We start from the raw sequence: 16,487 nt of genomic DNA, 5'->3' as shown, positions 1-16,487 counted from the left end.
CAGCGAAGTGTTGAAAATGTGTGTCAATGTTGGTAAGATTACGTCAATAAGTTTGTTTATCATTGCGATAGTAATGTCGTCAGAACCTGTCGCTTTGGATTTGTTGCGTTGGTAGAAAAGGAGATAGATTTCTTTAAGATTAGAGCTGGGGACGGAGCGAGTAGAACTGTTGAGTTACTCGGTTCTATCGGTTTATGTGCTTGGCAGCGGAGCACCGAAGTTACTCGGTTAATCGTAGCCGTTACAGGTCAGTTCTAATGTTCAAACAGAGTTCACGTGTTTTAATTCTAGCAGAGAACAACGTAGGTACTGTTGTATTTAAATATTTTCTGCTGCAGGACAAATTATTTCCTTATCCCCAAGGCGGGCTGAGAGGCCTCCAGTATTGAAGAGGAGTTCATTCTATTATATATGACCTGTCAAGTGAGCTTAATGAACACTGACAGTCTGAACATATTACTGTAAATAATAATAATAATAATAATAATAATAATAATAATAATAATAATAATAATAATATTAAAGTCCAGGATAACAGAAAAAATATGGAATTGAACGGGTTACATCAGCTTCTTCTTTATGCGGATGATGTGTCTACATTAGGAGGAAAATCCAGAAAAAATTAGGGAAAACACGGGAATTTTACTTGAAGCAAGTAAAGAGATAGGTGTAGAAGTATCCGGAAAAGGCAAAGTATATGATTATGTCTCGTGACCAGAATATTGTACGAAATGGAAATATAAATGTTGGAAATTTATCCTTTGAAGAGCTGGAAAATTCAAATATCTTGGAGCAACAGTAACAAATACAAATTACACTCGGGAGGAAATTAACCTTAGAATAAATATCTGAAATGTGTTTTATTATTCGGTTGAGAAGCTTTTATCATCCAGTCTGCTCTCGAACAAGCTAAGAGTTAGAATTTATGAAACAATTATATTACCGGTTCTTCTATTTGGCTGTGAAACTTGGACTATCACTTTGAGAGGGGAACAGAGGTTAAAGGTGATTGAGAATAAGATACTTAGGAAAATATTTGGGTCTAAGAGGGATGAAGTTACAGGAGAATGGAGAAAGTTACATAACGCAGAACTGCATGCATTTTATTCTTCACTTGACATAATTAGGGACATTAAATCGAGACGTTTGAGATAGGCAGGGCATGTAGCACGTATAGGCGAATTCAGAAATACATATAGAGTGTTAGTTGAGGGGCCGGGGGAAATAAGACATTTGGGGAGGCCGAGACGAAGATGGGAGGATAATATTGAAATGTATTTGAGGGAGGTGGGATATGATTGTAGAGACTGGATTAACTTGGTCAGGATAGGGACCGATGACGGGTTTATGTGAGGGCGGCAATAACTCTCCGGGTTCCTTAACAGCCATAAGTATTGTTGTAATTATTACTATTACTATTATTATTATTATTATTATTATTATTATTATTATTATTATTATTATTATTATCATTATTATCATCATCATCATCATCATCATCATAATATTAGAGTGTTTGATTAATATTAAAATATGTTAAAAAGGAAGTGCATTATATTTGTCTTCTATTTTTGTTTATTGGATTTATGTTACCGTACCTCATCAGTCATCATTTTATTTGTATTTATTTCTACGAATTGTTTTACCTAATTACTTTAATTCATCAATAATATTACTGTTCACCAAAGAGAACATGGTTGTATTGAAGGCTATTAAAGTTATAAAAGAAATAAGCATTATGTTCTTCAGTTTAAGATTCCACGTTGTATAGATGATTTTATCCACTTTCCGTAATAGTAAACAATTTTGTGTGTTATTTTGAAGTATTTAAGGCAGAGTTTCATGGAGCTCATTTCTTTCTTTCTTTCTTCTACGTTGTACATTCATTAAGTTCTGAGACTGAGGGCATAGTGGCGGTGTGGTGCACTAGAACGGATAGGTGGCGCCGTGATATGGTACCTTGTCAGTTAGTCTCTCGTCCCAGCATCATACAGTTACGTGCATATAGTGTAAGCAGAATTACGGTCATTGTTGTGACGGTGATTTGAATGCGCGCGTCGGAACTCGAGTATGTTGCAGTTTGAGCAACGGGCAAACGTCACGTTCTGTCAGAAATTAGGCGAAACTGCTATAACCGATCATAACTGGAGACGAAACATGGTGTTTCCTTTACGATCCGCAACTGAAGCGACAATCCGCCACCTGGAAAACGCCATTATTTCCACGACAGAAAAATCCGCAACAAGACAAGTCAAAAGGCAAGGTGATGCTTTAACAGTTTTTTTTATTCAAATGGAATTGTTCATGTAGAATTCATCTGACAAGGTGCAACTGTAGACAAGATCCTCTACAAAGAGATTCTTGGCCGTTTACGCAATTCAATTCCTCTTAAGCGTCCTGAGCTTTGGCATAGGAAGAATTGGCCATTGCTAAACGACAACGCCCCTGCACATCGCTCCATCCTTGTCCAAGAGGAACTTGCAGGGAACAAGTCGCTGTTTTGCCGCACCCTCCGTACTCACCTGATCTCGCACCATGCGATTTTTTTTCTCTTTCCCCTCTTGAAATCAATCCTACGTGGGCGTAATTTTTATGCGGCCGAAAAGGTCATGACTGCCACAAGAGAAGCCGTACGGCATCTTCCTGCCAACATCTTTCAGCAGTGCTTCCAGCAGCTACACTAACGTTGGCAGACGTGCATAGCGGCCAACGGCGACTATAGGCACCGTGCATGGATCTCAAAATCGTACTGGTGGCGCCGCGCAGTGTCACAATTCCTAATTAACTACAGGCTCGCAATCATTCACTAGACATGCGGCTTTCTGCCGATAAAAAGTTGTAATATTAGTAAGAATGGGATCATTGATTCATAGTGTTCTGCTCAAGGGCAGATCTTTCACTGCAAAGCCAGCAATCTCCAGTCTTTAATTATTTTATAGACTCAGTGGAAAGTTCAGTACTGCTAGAGGAGTGTAAAAATGTAACTACAAAGTTCCTGAAATATCAGTGAAGTTGTTTGGCATTTAAATCAGATTTCAGACCATTGAATGAGGGTGAACAGTCATATTACGAAAACATTGATGTACTTGTATTTGATGTCATGACGTGCGTAATATTTGTGTGTATAATGTCTCTATAAATTACGTATTTTAATGTGATTTAATTCTAAAAGTAGTCTTAATTGCACTTCCTGAATAATGGGCGACTGGAAATTCTCTAAAACACAACACATATGAACAATATCTTCAACATACTATCTCTGATTGATGTTCTGGCTGATATGTACATCTGTTATCAGGCTGTACATCTCACTTGACGATGTGTCAGAGGAAGAACAATATTGTTGGTATGCATATGAAGTCTGACTAGTGTAATTTGTAGCTAGTCGGTGATATATGCAATGGAAGGGAAAAGGAACTGGCCGCTCTATCCCATGATATTCTGACCTAGTTGCCTCATAAGTGGTGCCTTGTTGATATCACTTGTGAGGTTCAGACTTCTCTCTGGACAGTTGAATAAACAACAAGATCAACATGCGGAAGCAGTTCAATTGATAGTTCGTGTAAAATGTTATACTGTATATTTTAATTCGCTGAATGCACCTTTCAACATGAATTCGAACACTGGCAACGCTGTAAGTAGTTTCGACTTCTTCAGCTGTTAATTTACCATCATGCAGATACGGTGGAGTAACAACAATGATCCCTTTATCGGAGAGGTTTGTTATTATTCCGGGAAAACCTGACTTCATCACCACCTTCTAATAAAGTCAATAATCCGCAGTCAGTTGTTATGATCTGCCTCGGTATCATTTAGATTTTAAGGCCACCATCTGATCCACATTGGGTGGCTGTTCCACTTCTGAACAATTAATTGTCACTCTACATTTTTCAATATTGCAGGCATTGTTTCCTGAATACTTTTTCTGCTAGGCCAAAACCCAAAATTACGGTAACCTAGATGTCAACAACATTAAAGTGGCGGTAAAAATACATTATAATTATAATTTACGATTAACTCCCAACATCACCTCATAGCAGAATACGACAATCCAGTTTTCATTTTAATTGGAAAATGATTAGACGATTCTCTTTACTAATCTTACTCTTGGACAGAATTTTTCGAAAGCTTTCGATGTGAAATTCACCAATAAAAATGGCAACAATAATATGTATGGGGCGTTTCGACTATCTGTGTTAGCTATTTTATGGGTTAAATGATAGAATTAGAAATATTTCGTATTATGATTCCACGGGTATGATTGTATTTGAATTGGCAGCAATTTTAACAATATATTCGAAACCATAAATTTCACTTCCATTACGTCTGGTAGTTCTGTCTCATATTTTATTGTAGAATAATTTCGGAAACCTTGCATTTCATTAAACATATCCTGAACGCTTGTCATAACATTTCTTATGTGACTTCAGTTCGGCATGTAATGGAATAGACACTTGCGTAGACAATTCACACAATTCAATTGTGAAAGAAAAAACAAAATCACTAAGAATGGTTTCATTTACTTCTGCCTGTATGGCTACTTCATTTTTCGAAATAACATTTGTTGAGCATTCGCCTTCTATAAAACTTATATTTTCATCTTTTCTTCTTCTTCTTTATGCGTCTCTTTCGTACCTTCCCGGAGCTAGTTGAGATAAGGCAGTCTTTTTCTTGTAATATTTTATAAAAATACTGTGAACGGTATGCTAGTTTTGGGGGTGTTCTGATCTCGTTCCCAATAAAATGAATACCGCAAATTCTTGCTGGGGGGGGGGTTGGTTTCCAAGGTGAACTATCAGCATTTGAAATCAAGAATTAAATATCGATATGAACACATTTAAAAATAAGTATATTATTATTTATTGTTGCTAATATTATAATACATAATATATATGTAAAGAACTTAGTAATTATGTACTTTTTGAAATTTAAATGATGAATTCCTGTCGTTGTTAACTTAATGGTTATTTATAAACATTATAATATATACATTCTATTTTTATATCAGACCTACTGTAGTATATAATAATACTATGATTACAAGCAGTGTAGCCTTATTTACTTTCGTCTGCGTACTGTTTGTATCCACAATTAGCATTGTTTCGCTTCAGGTTTCTGTTTTGGGAATGAATGAAAACAATATGGGTTGGTGTGTTCCTATAAGCATTACTACACTCGAGAACATAGCAATTTGCATTACCTTTCCGGTTTTTAGGATCATCCATATTTATAATCATTTAACCTGAGATGTTAAGTATATTCATACGCTTCAAGCACAACTCTATCGCTGCTGTCCCGCAGTTAGTAACAACAGTCGCCACCAGAGGAGCTTACACGGTGCCTATATTGAGGGAGGATATCGATCTGTTTAAGTGTACGCCGTATCACGCGGCATCTTCTGAGACATCCAGTTTCTTGTGGGTGCCTACCCTTCAGGCGTCAGTGTCAGAACTTAATGACTGTACCACGTATTTTACTTAAATGCAGAATTTTAACGTTTACGTCATGTTAATTTATTAGGTGTTAGCATTATAAATTATTTTATCAATTTTATTTCGTCTGTCATATATAACAACACTTTAAGGCAAATAGGCCTTTCATACAAAATAATTCCGCAAATAATTGTAATCACGCAAATGAAATTTGCAACCGCCACTTTGCAAGGAAGAGAAACACTTTTTTCTCGTCAATTGGCAAAGCGAAAGCGCTTAACGACAACTCTTTAAAACACGCTTGATTTCACTTTCAAAGCATGTTTTGTAATCGACTCAATCTATCTCAATTTTAAATCTGCCGCCACAATTTGTACTCGGCACTGTACACGGTTCAACCGAGTAATGACGTCACAGTAACTGCTCCGAACCGAACCGCTCCGTCCCCAGTCCTATTTAAGATGTCAAATTTGGCCTAGCAGTGAATTAATTTCTAACATTGATGTCAATTTTCCTTCAATTTCAAAGAAGGGAAGACTAGACACGGATTTTGAAGAGAGTAATGTGAGGACAAAACGAAGGAAAGCAGAAACCCTAAGAAGTTACGAACTTGTGGAATTATTAACTTTTGCAGCGGAAATGAAATACAGGGAAAGTGGGAACACTGATTCGGCACTATCGCTAGCTGAAATGCAAAAAAAAAAAAAAAACATCCACAAGACTATTAAAAATACAAAAAGTCTGGGCATCAGCATCAAATAGCAGTAATTTCGTTGACAGTTATACCAATGATGATGTTTTAGCTCTCTTTCTAGAATCTGGTGACGCCAAAAATTGTTAACGTTGCGTAGACACAGAGCAAAACAGCTTAATGCTGAGATCTAACATCATATCAAAACATTTTAACTGCTAAAAGAGATTCTATCCGGAAAATGTTTTATTACAAGACAATGTAGAATTTAAACGTCAAGATTTAGTAGATCATACAGCAGTGGGAATGATGCAAGTACAAGAACTAGTATTATCCATGACATAATGAAAAAACATACCATTTTTAATACTATATCTAATACTAATTTAAAATGGCACTGGTTATGATGAAATCAGCGGACAGTCAAATATAAGCGAAGAGCAGAACGAGAGCATTTTTCAGACTGAGATATATTGTTCACGTCCTTGGTACCAAGACAGCTTTACTGTATTGTTGAAAAATCTGAAAGAGCAGTGTTGTGGTAGAATCCTAAACCTTCTTCTACTCTATTTTGTCGGCCGATAAAATTTCAGTTTAATAGAAACAAAAGATCTTGTTAAAGAAGAAGCTTCCAATATGGATACGCAAATAAAAGATGTGAGAAACTTCATGTAACATCAATGGAAAGCAGGCACAAGTGACTCACCATTTAATCTTAAATATGGTAGAATGCAAAGTGTGACCTAAACTTCTTCACAGAACTGTTACGTTTCTGGAGCTAACCCGAAAATTATGAACCAACTGGAGGCTTTGGCTGCGAAACATTTTGACTTTCCTCATTTCATGCTTAAATTCGTTTTCCGAATGCTTGCTTCACATATCTTAGAGGCTGGAAGTTAAACAATGGCAAGTCAGAGGAAGTGAAAATAAAGTACTGTAGCAGTTGAGAAACTAATGGATTTTAAAAGACCACCCGTCCTATTTCCTCGTGTAGGTAGAATGTGAGCCTGAGGTACAATTTTAAAATGAAAATGTCAATATTCATAGTTTTAAATTAAATGCTATCTAATGTAATGAAAACTTAATTTAAAAAGGAGGGTTTCGCGAACCACTGGATGAGAAACAATGGTCTAATGGGTAATAAATATCATGACGTTTTTTTGTTTTTTGTGACTTACTTAAGTCAATGTAGTATAAAAAATGTATACAGTGCATGCTAGTTAGCTTTAAATATTTTTGGCCGTGTTTTGAGGTGATCGGTACCACTGTGCAGTCTTCCGATTCACTTATTGAATTTGTCGCAGTTCGCAGAAGCTGTTCTTAAATGTTTGACGTTAAACACATTAGGTCCTTGACAGAAAGGAAGACCATTATTTTAACATTCTAACACGAAATTCTTTAACGTTTTAATAAGACTGTGACAGTAAACATAACATAACGTACCGTAACGTAACTTAAGGTAACGTAACATAGATAACTCCCTGAGCAAGAGTTTTTCTTCCTTCAGGGAAGAATTAAGACTGAATTTTTGTACATGTTATTTTACTAACAATAAACTACAAGCATATCATATTATTAAATAGTTTCTTATCAAAGTATGCAGACAGGAATACGATATCGACGGTCCATTGTGAGTTGGTTTAACTCAAAATTTAAAGTTTTGAGAAATCTGAATTTTTAAGGTTTATGTTGTGAAAATCGAATAATCGTTCAACTCATGAGCATAAGCAACGGGGGGGGGGGTTAACCTGAACTAAAAAAAAAAAAGACATTTTTAGATTTGAGTATTTTTTATCCACAATCGTTTCCCCTTTTCTAATTTTTCATTGTCAGAGTAACAAAATCTACATCGACATAAGATATAGTATTCCTACCTCTCCTTCAATATAATCCCAGTCCTAGGTGCAATGGCATATTCGAATTATAACAATGCGATGCTTTTTTTTTATAGAGAGGCCTAACGCCTCGTACCAACCTTGTAATAAAATGAAGCTGACACAGTATGAAATTGAGGGGTTGGGTGCAAGAAAGACACTTCTCTCAAATGCAAGTTTTGAGAAAATTGATGTTGAAAATTCAAACCATAATAATGTTACCTATGCACGCCTTTACATTTTTGGTTCTCCTGACCTCTATGATCACAGTATTGAACTACAACTTGGTGATCATATGCATAACAGATAAGAGACCGCAATAAAGCGTTTTACTCAAAAAGGGCACATCCTCTAAAATGCCCTTCTTGCACCCAGCCCCTCAATTGAAAAGGTTGTTTTGTGCGAGATCGTGCGTATTTGCTTGCTTTCCGCACAAAACCAATACCGGTACGCGGTCAATGTGAAATACCACATTCAGTATTCCCAACGCAACACACATAACAATTTCCCTCTTCTTACCGCTTAAGCGCCATATTCATTTTACTGCTTTAGGCTTTTAACATATTATTTTTAGAGGCGTTTAACATAGTAACAATTATAAATTGGAAACTTACCACTGCAATTTCACCTAAATTGCATTGTTAATGATTGTTTTTAAATATTTGCAAATATTAAGTAAACTCTACAACACCACAAAAGTTACTGCATTTGTAATGCAAGTAACATTAAGGAAGCCGTGAAAAAATCAACAAGATTCCAGATGCCGATGTTATTACTGCAATATGTTATATAAATAATATTGCTAAAATATTAAAATGAAAAATAAATCATTACATAACCTTACCGTTTGTTTTAAGTTCGCATTTATAGACTGGGGGAAAAAAAGACAGACGTATATCACGGCCTGCTGGAATATAGTAAACACGGAAATCGTTTTATAGTAACAATGTTGAAGATAGATATATTTGTTTTCCAAAGTTGCCGTCATTGAACAGAAACCAAGATGGAGATTTCATTGCAACTAATTAGAAATTCCTATTTCAGGTATGTAATAAACGATCTTCGCACAAAATAATGTACGATACACGAGCGGTATGTTTGCTTTCATGTTCTCGGAAATTAAAAAAGCTCAACTACGTTTCGCTTTTTGAATCTTTTCCTCGAACATGAAAACGTCAACATATCGCTCTTGTAACGCATATTACTATGTCAATTCTGTAGTGCAGATATTAAATATTGTGCGCTGCCGATTTTAACTCAATTTAAGAGCGGTATTCGCCCGTTCGTTAGAGTTCTGACTTAATTGTGAAACGTTCGTGTAACGTTTTGTGCATTTGACAGTTCATATTTTTAATATAAACTTCATATTATCTTTCTAGGTTCTTTGATATGTCTAAGTAACCGCAAAGCACTATTTTACAACTTTTTAAAATAAAAAAGTCGCGTGGTAGTTCTCACGAGTATAGCGAAAATTTCACATTGGCAAATGTTTCTTTGAAGCCGCAGCGTGGCAATGTTGTCGCTAACGTTCTTCCTGGAACTAGTTTCACATCCCTCTGTAAAAAAATCAATTGCTGCTCATAATAATAATAATAATAATAATAATAATAATAATAATAATAATAATAATAACAATAATAATAATGATAATAATAATAATAATCATAATAATAATAATAATAATAATAATAGACAAAATTTAAAATACCGATAATGTAAATTGTAAACAATTTTAATAACACCTCCCCCATTAAAAAATTCAGTGTATGCCACTGAAATAATGTATTATTAATTGGATTTTCACAGCAACATGAAGCTTTGAATTTCAATTTTCTCAAAACTTTAAATTTTGAGTTCTTTCCGTTTAGAACTGCCCCGTGGATATTATGCTTGCAGGCTTGAAACCCATCTGCAATTACTTCGGCAGTCGTCTGCCAATATCCTTTTCCCTTTGAGTGCTAATACTGCATACACTACAATGAACCATTGTTTATTATTCAAAAACACAATTTTAAAAATAAATGTACTTTAAACTAAAAAATACACAATTAAGCACATTACTAATATTCTTCGTTTTCCTCTGTTAATAGGTTACTTCTCCCTCAATTTTTTATTCCACTTGAATGAATTAGTTTATTTTTTCATTAAAAGTATTCGCAAAATACAGAATGGTTTATGATTACTGGGTCAGTTTAGTCAGTATCATTTAAGCTGCGTTTATGTTTGAATTTAAATCCCAGACTGAAATTAGCGTAGTGAACTGAAATGTGAGAGTGTTCCATCAAGTCTTTCAAGGCTTGTTTTTTAAGAAACGACGCATGCGAGGTGCGAGGCCGGTTTCGTACAAATCCACACTACACGATCAACAATGAGTGGTTTGTAAAGCTAAGACGTACTGGGAGTACACACCTTCACAAATTTCCAAGGACAGATAGGCTACTTCACTGCAAATCCAGCATTCTCCAATCTTCCCTATTTTCCGCCTTTTTTTTCTGAGTCTCTGCATATGATCCATAGGCTATATCTTAATTCTATCAGTGATTTAACTTTGGAGGACACTTATAAACATGTCAATGTAGGTATAAATTTGATCAAAAACTGGCTTGATGCAAATTTGTATCTCTAAATATAACTAAAACTACTTTGGTGCCATTTTCTTTAACAGTCTCTGGATTGAACAAATTGAAATCACTTTCTCATTTAAAATTAATAATCCACAACTCATTTTGTAAACTCTCTACAACCTGTAAATGCCCCTGCCTGAAAGAATCTGTAGATGTGAAATACCTGGGAATTATTGTTGATCAGCACTTGAAATGGGATAGACAAATCACCTTTTTATGTAACAGTATACGTAAAACAATTTACAAATTTGTAAACCTTCGCCATTACTTGCGTACTCATGTATTACGTTTGGTTTATTTGGCTATAGTTGAATCTGTTATCCAATATGGTATAATTGGATGGGGAGGCATTACAAAAACTGCTCTTTTTCCTCTAATTATGTTGCAAAAACGTATAATCAAAATTTGTTTGAAAAGGCGACTGGATTATCCAACAAATTTGATCCATTCCGAATTGAATGTTTTTAGAATTGACCAAATTTATAAATACTCCTTAATGAAATTCTATCATAAAAATAGAATGAAATTTGTAGCTCAGCCACATGCTCATAATACAAGACGAAATGAAATTCTTAAATTAGTTGAACCTAAATATTTCACATCTGCTGCTTTACTACACAGTACAAATTATGGTCCACGTCTATATAATTCGATAATAAAATTTCAGCCAGAATTGACTACTTTAAGGAATGAAATTTTCAGATGCAGAATTAAAAAATTTATATGACAGACTTCCCTGTATATATATTATGTACCATGTATTGTAAAACAAGTTTATTTCTATCCTAAGTGTATTTTTCTATTTTATCTGGGTTACTATATCAACATGACCTGCACTAATTCGACGGCTTAGTGTCAAAGAACACTAACTCCAAAAGTCGACTTTTTGAGTTATTTATAGTATCATATTGTACAAAGTAGCCTTTATATCGTGTGAAAGTAATATGGCTCTACAAATAATAGTTTTATTTTTTTTTGGAGATAGTGTTGTGTTCATTTAGACCGATGCTGAGTGTCAAACAGCATTATATAGACTTAGTTTTCTTTGACAATAACAAATTATAGACTAGAAGAACATTAAATCGAGATAGTGTTCTTTGTCTCTAAATTATTTAACATTTCTAAGGTTTTATTGGTGACTGCCTCAGAACATACAACCAAGAATGTAATACTATCAGCATACTGTTAATTGTTAGAGAATTGATAATTTTTTAATCAATAGAATAATAGGAATATTTAAAAAAAACTAGAAATGATGCCCATGGTTTGCCAGTATATTATTTCATTAATAATCTTCCTCGTATGTAATCGTGAAAACTTTATAACTTATTCATCAGTTCAGAGCAAAAATACACGTCAAAAAAATGACTTTCATACTCCATCGGCAAGTCTACCATGCTATCAAAAAAGAGTGCGTTATAAAAATTTTAATAGCCTCCCTATCGATATAAAAATGAAACTCATAACACAAGAGTATTTAGGGCCAAATTAAAGAAATACCTAGTTTCTCACTCCTTCTATTCTGTATGTGAATTTATGACATTCAGTAACGCTTCATGAAATTGATATTAAAACTATGTGTTGTACTAGTAGACTATATTGTAAATCTCGTCTGTATGGATTTCATCTACACTGTGACTATAAATTAAGACCTTATAATAGTATTAAGATTTTTGACTTGTTCCATATTCTAGCTGTGAAGCAATGTATGAATACCATGGAATGTTAATAAATACAAACAAGCATTCTTAAATCAATCCAGTTTGTAAGAAACGCAGCACACGATTGCTCTGGTAATTTGATACTCTTTTATTAGAGGTAAGAAATACTCAGTTCGAATACTAGGGGCAGGTTAATGGTAAAGTTGGCTTTAGCGACATATAAAATTTCAGAAGGAATGAGTGATGAATCTAATAAGAGCATAGGTGTTAGTAGTCAATGTCCAACGCTGGATAACAGGGAAAGTCCACAAGTCCTTAAAGAGTGGAAAGAAATTGCTGGCAAAAAAAGTTCTAGACAAAAATTGTACAAAATGTCCCCTTAAATGCAACCTGCCATTTAGTGCTGAAGACAGACATGAAATTCTTAAACAATATTGGAATATTGAGAATAACGATTTCAAGAGGCAATGTTAGATGGGCCTTACAGAAGTGAAGGAAATCCAAATCCAAAAAGGATGAATCTAGAGGGCAAAACACCATTTTTTCTGGTGAAAAATAAAGAAATGATATGGGTATGCAGGGGGTTTTTCTCGGCATCTTTGATATATCCAACACAATAATAGAACATAGTTTGAAAAAAGTGACAATAACATAATGGATACTGATCGAAGAGGAAAGCATGAGCCAGGAGTAAAGAAATCTGAACGTACTTGTGAATATATAGTGAACCACACTGCTCCATTTCCAAGAGTACCATCCAACAAGAGTACAAGAAACGACACTGCAAGAGAATATCTGTCTTGTGATTTAAATTTACAAACAAATTTATGAATTGTACAAAGAAAAATTCAGGAATGCTAATGTTCAGGCAGAAAAGATTTCATATTATCGTCATATTTTCAAAAAAAAATTAATATAGCTTTCTAAAAACCCAGAAACGATCAATGTGATAAATGTTATACATATGATCACATGTCTGAACGTAAGAAAATAGAGACGGAGGCAGTTCATCAGTCCCATATTGAAAGAAAGAAGCAGCTCGTCAAATAAAAAAAAGATTTCAAAATTAGGGCATCAGTAAACGATCTTTACTTTTTAAAATTTGATTTCGTACTGTGCGCTACAGTCCAAATGTTAAAATGGATTGAGTGTTTAGCTATATATAATTTGACCGTAGCCAACAGAAGAGCAGACAATTTTATATGGAGGGAGGGAATTGCAGAAAGGGGAGCTGCAGAGGTAGCATCATGTCTCTTTGCTCAAATGAAAAAAAAAAACTGCAGAATGGTAAAAGGTTCTCTTTCATGTCCGATACCTGTGGAGGACAAAACCGAAATGTGCTCATATCAACCATGCTCCTCTATGCTTTGAATGTTTTGGACGTACCCCAAATTGAACATATTTTTTTTTAACCAGGAGATTCACAAATGGGCACAGTCCACGTGCACATTGAAAAAAAAACAGCAAAATATACAGAAATATTTGATCGATCAGAGTGATATACTATAGTTTGTGCTGTATCAAAAATGGAAGTGGAACAGAGTGATGTATGCTGTAAGAGAAACAAGAAACAAGAAAGTTGACACTAATGGAAACATTGTAAGATGGCTGGATACAGTATGGTTCCAGTATCGGAAAAGTGACAGGGAACACGTATTTTTTAAATACAATTATGATGAAGAATTCCATAAATTCAAGGTACAGAGGAAGATTACACGTGGATTTATTCTGGATAATCTTCAGCTTAAACCAAAGCATCATGGGGCACTGAAAATATACAGGATTAGAAAATGAAAAATGTATTGAAACTGTGTAAACAGAACATTATACCAGGAAATTACCTTTTCTTTACAACAGTTCAAAAATTGAGAACAGGAAATCGTAGTAGAAGATACTCAAAATGAAGAGCAAGGAAATTTTAAATTTTTATATGAGAGGTGTGGATATTGACATTATTCAAAACATAAAATATTGAATCAAATAAAATATAATATATTCAGATTATAATTTTATTCAATGTAATTTAGGGCATAAATTCTGAATTAAGTGTGTATTTGTTTTTTCTTTACGTGAGGACAGACTTTTAAATCAACTGAATTTGTAGGCTTTGCTATTTTTTAAAATAAATTGATCATTAGTTAAATAACTTTTTCGTCCAAACCCTTCATCAGCTGTGGTAAATTAAAGTAACATTAGCAAATATTTTAAAACACTGTTGTTCTAAAATTCAATGTAAAATGAAGATAACTTTATTCTTTTATTATATTATAAATGCACTGTTAAAATTATTATTTCAGATAATAGTGTAAATTAATCTAATAATGATAATATTATGCTTTTTAAATAATATTGACTGGCATAATGCTGATATGTTTTGAGTATAGATAATGTTCCTTTATAAAGAAGAAGAAATATGATAATTGCAGCTCTCTACAATAAGTTAAATTTATTAATTTCCATTGTCAAATAGATCTATAATTTTTTATTAGTGTGTTTCAATTCAATATTTTGGCATTTATTTTTAACACTATCTACTAAATTGAACGCATCGTGTCAGTAACAAAGAACACTATCTCCAAAATGTGTTATTTTTAAGACAATTTTAAATATTTCTAGAAAATATGTATTGTATTATCTTTAGGGTTATATTCTATATTTATGGTTTAAATTTTATCAACGTATCTCATAAATTGAAGCAGTAACATAAGAAAAGGTACACAATTAAACTGTTTTTTGCCTCTCCTGTAAAGTTATGATTTTGGAGTTAGTGTTCTTTGACATTAAGCCGTCGAATTATACTACTAATAATAATTTAATATTAATCCATCAATCTCAACATCGTCTCTTTTTTCACTCAGTTATTACTAGTATTATTATTTACTAATTTTATTATCATCTTTATGTGAGCTTTTTTCTTAAGTATTTTGTCTACAAAGTATGTATATCTGTGTAACGGAACTGTCCCCGAACACGAGCTTTGCTCTTTCGGGGTATTTTAATGTAACGTTTTTATGTATATGTTATTATTAAATAAAATCTAAAATCTAAAAATCTAACTAATATATTTCTCTCCATAAAAGTTTCTACCGTTTACCATTCCTTCCAGTAAGCAGTTTCTTCTCAGCCAGTGACCCAGCCAATTTCTTTTTCCCTTCCTGATCATTTTCAGCACTAATCTTCCTTCACCCACTCTTTCCAACACAGCTTCATTTCTTATTCTGTCAGTCCATTTCACACACTCCATTCTTCTCCATATCCACATTTCAAATGGTTCTAGTCGTTTCTCTTCACTTCGTCGTAATGCTCATATCTATGCCCCTTACATTGGCACATCCTTAGTGTTTTTTCCGGATGTCCGCAGAAGCTGTTACTTTTTCTATTAAAAACTAGCTATCCTTTTAACTTCCTGGCAGCAGAAGATACACCCAAAATATTTGAAGCTGCCCACTTCGCATATCGTTTTTAGAGGATGCATTTATAACGTAGCTCTGCCTTGAGTAGATTAATAAAGTTTTATTAATAAGGCCGTGAAACTCATTCAATATTACAATAACATGAATATTTCTATTTAACGTGTTGATGAACGTTTTAGGTTGAAGGAGCCATCATTAGATCTCCAATTAACCTAAAAAATCTTATGAACAAAGTATTATAAACAATCAGTGAAATCATGGGTCTTATGAAATAGATTGGGATGCATAATGAATTATGATGACACATATGGAGTCACAAGTAAATGGATAAAATTTATAATAATCCCATAAAACAGTGAAAACTATATATACTAAAATGAAATTGTTAAAAAGTAAACAATCACTTCAGTCTTATGAGTATAAGATTAAGCTATATAAATAGCATAAGTGTTATTCAATGTGACTATATAACAAGATTAAGATGAAGTCTGCATTTACAAATGTCGTATCGATGTGCTGATGCAAAGTGGCAGAGTAGTAAGAGAGGTGAATAAGCAGCTTCAGGCATAGTAAAAATGGACGTAACGCTCGAGACCTGTGGTCTTGTAATCTGAAAGTATGTAGAAATTCTTATTTAGGCATACTATGTTGAAAAGATTAATAAAGGAAATTATTGTGATTTGTTACCAAATTGTATTAATTCACGAAACAGAAAAAGAGGGGGGGCACCCAATTAAATAAAGAAATTACTTACAGAGACGGAGCAGAAGAAAATATATCCTTTTTGTAGAA

This window comes from Periplaneta americana, chromosome 4, assembly GCF_040183065.1.
Source record: "Periplaneta americana isolate PAMFEO1 chromosome 4, P.americana_PAMFEO1_priV1, whole genome shotgun sequence".
Classification (NCBI taxonomy): Eukaryota; Metazoa; Arthropoda; class Insecta; order Blattodea; family Blattidae; genus Periplaneta; species Periplaneta americana.
The sequence above is the reverse complement of the archived record's forward strand: the minus strand, read 5'-3'. Positions refer to the sequence as shown.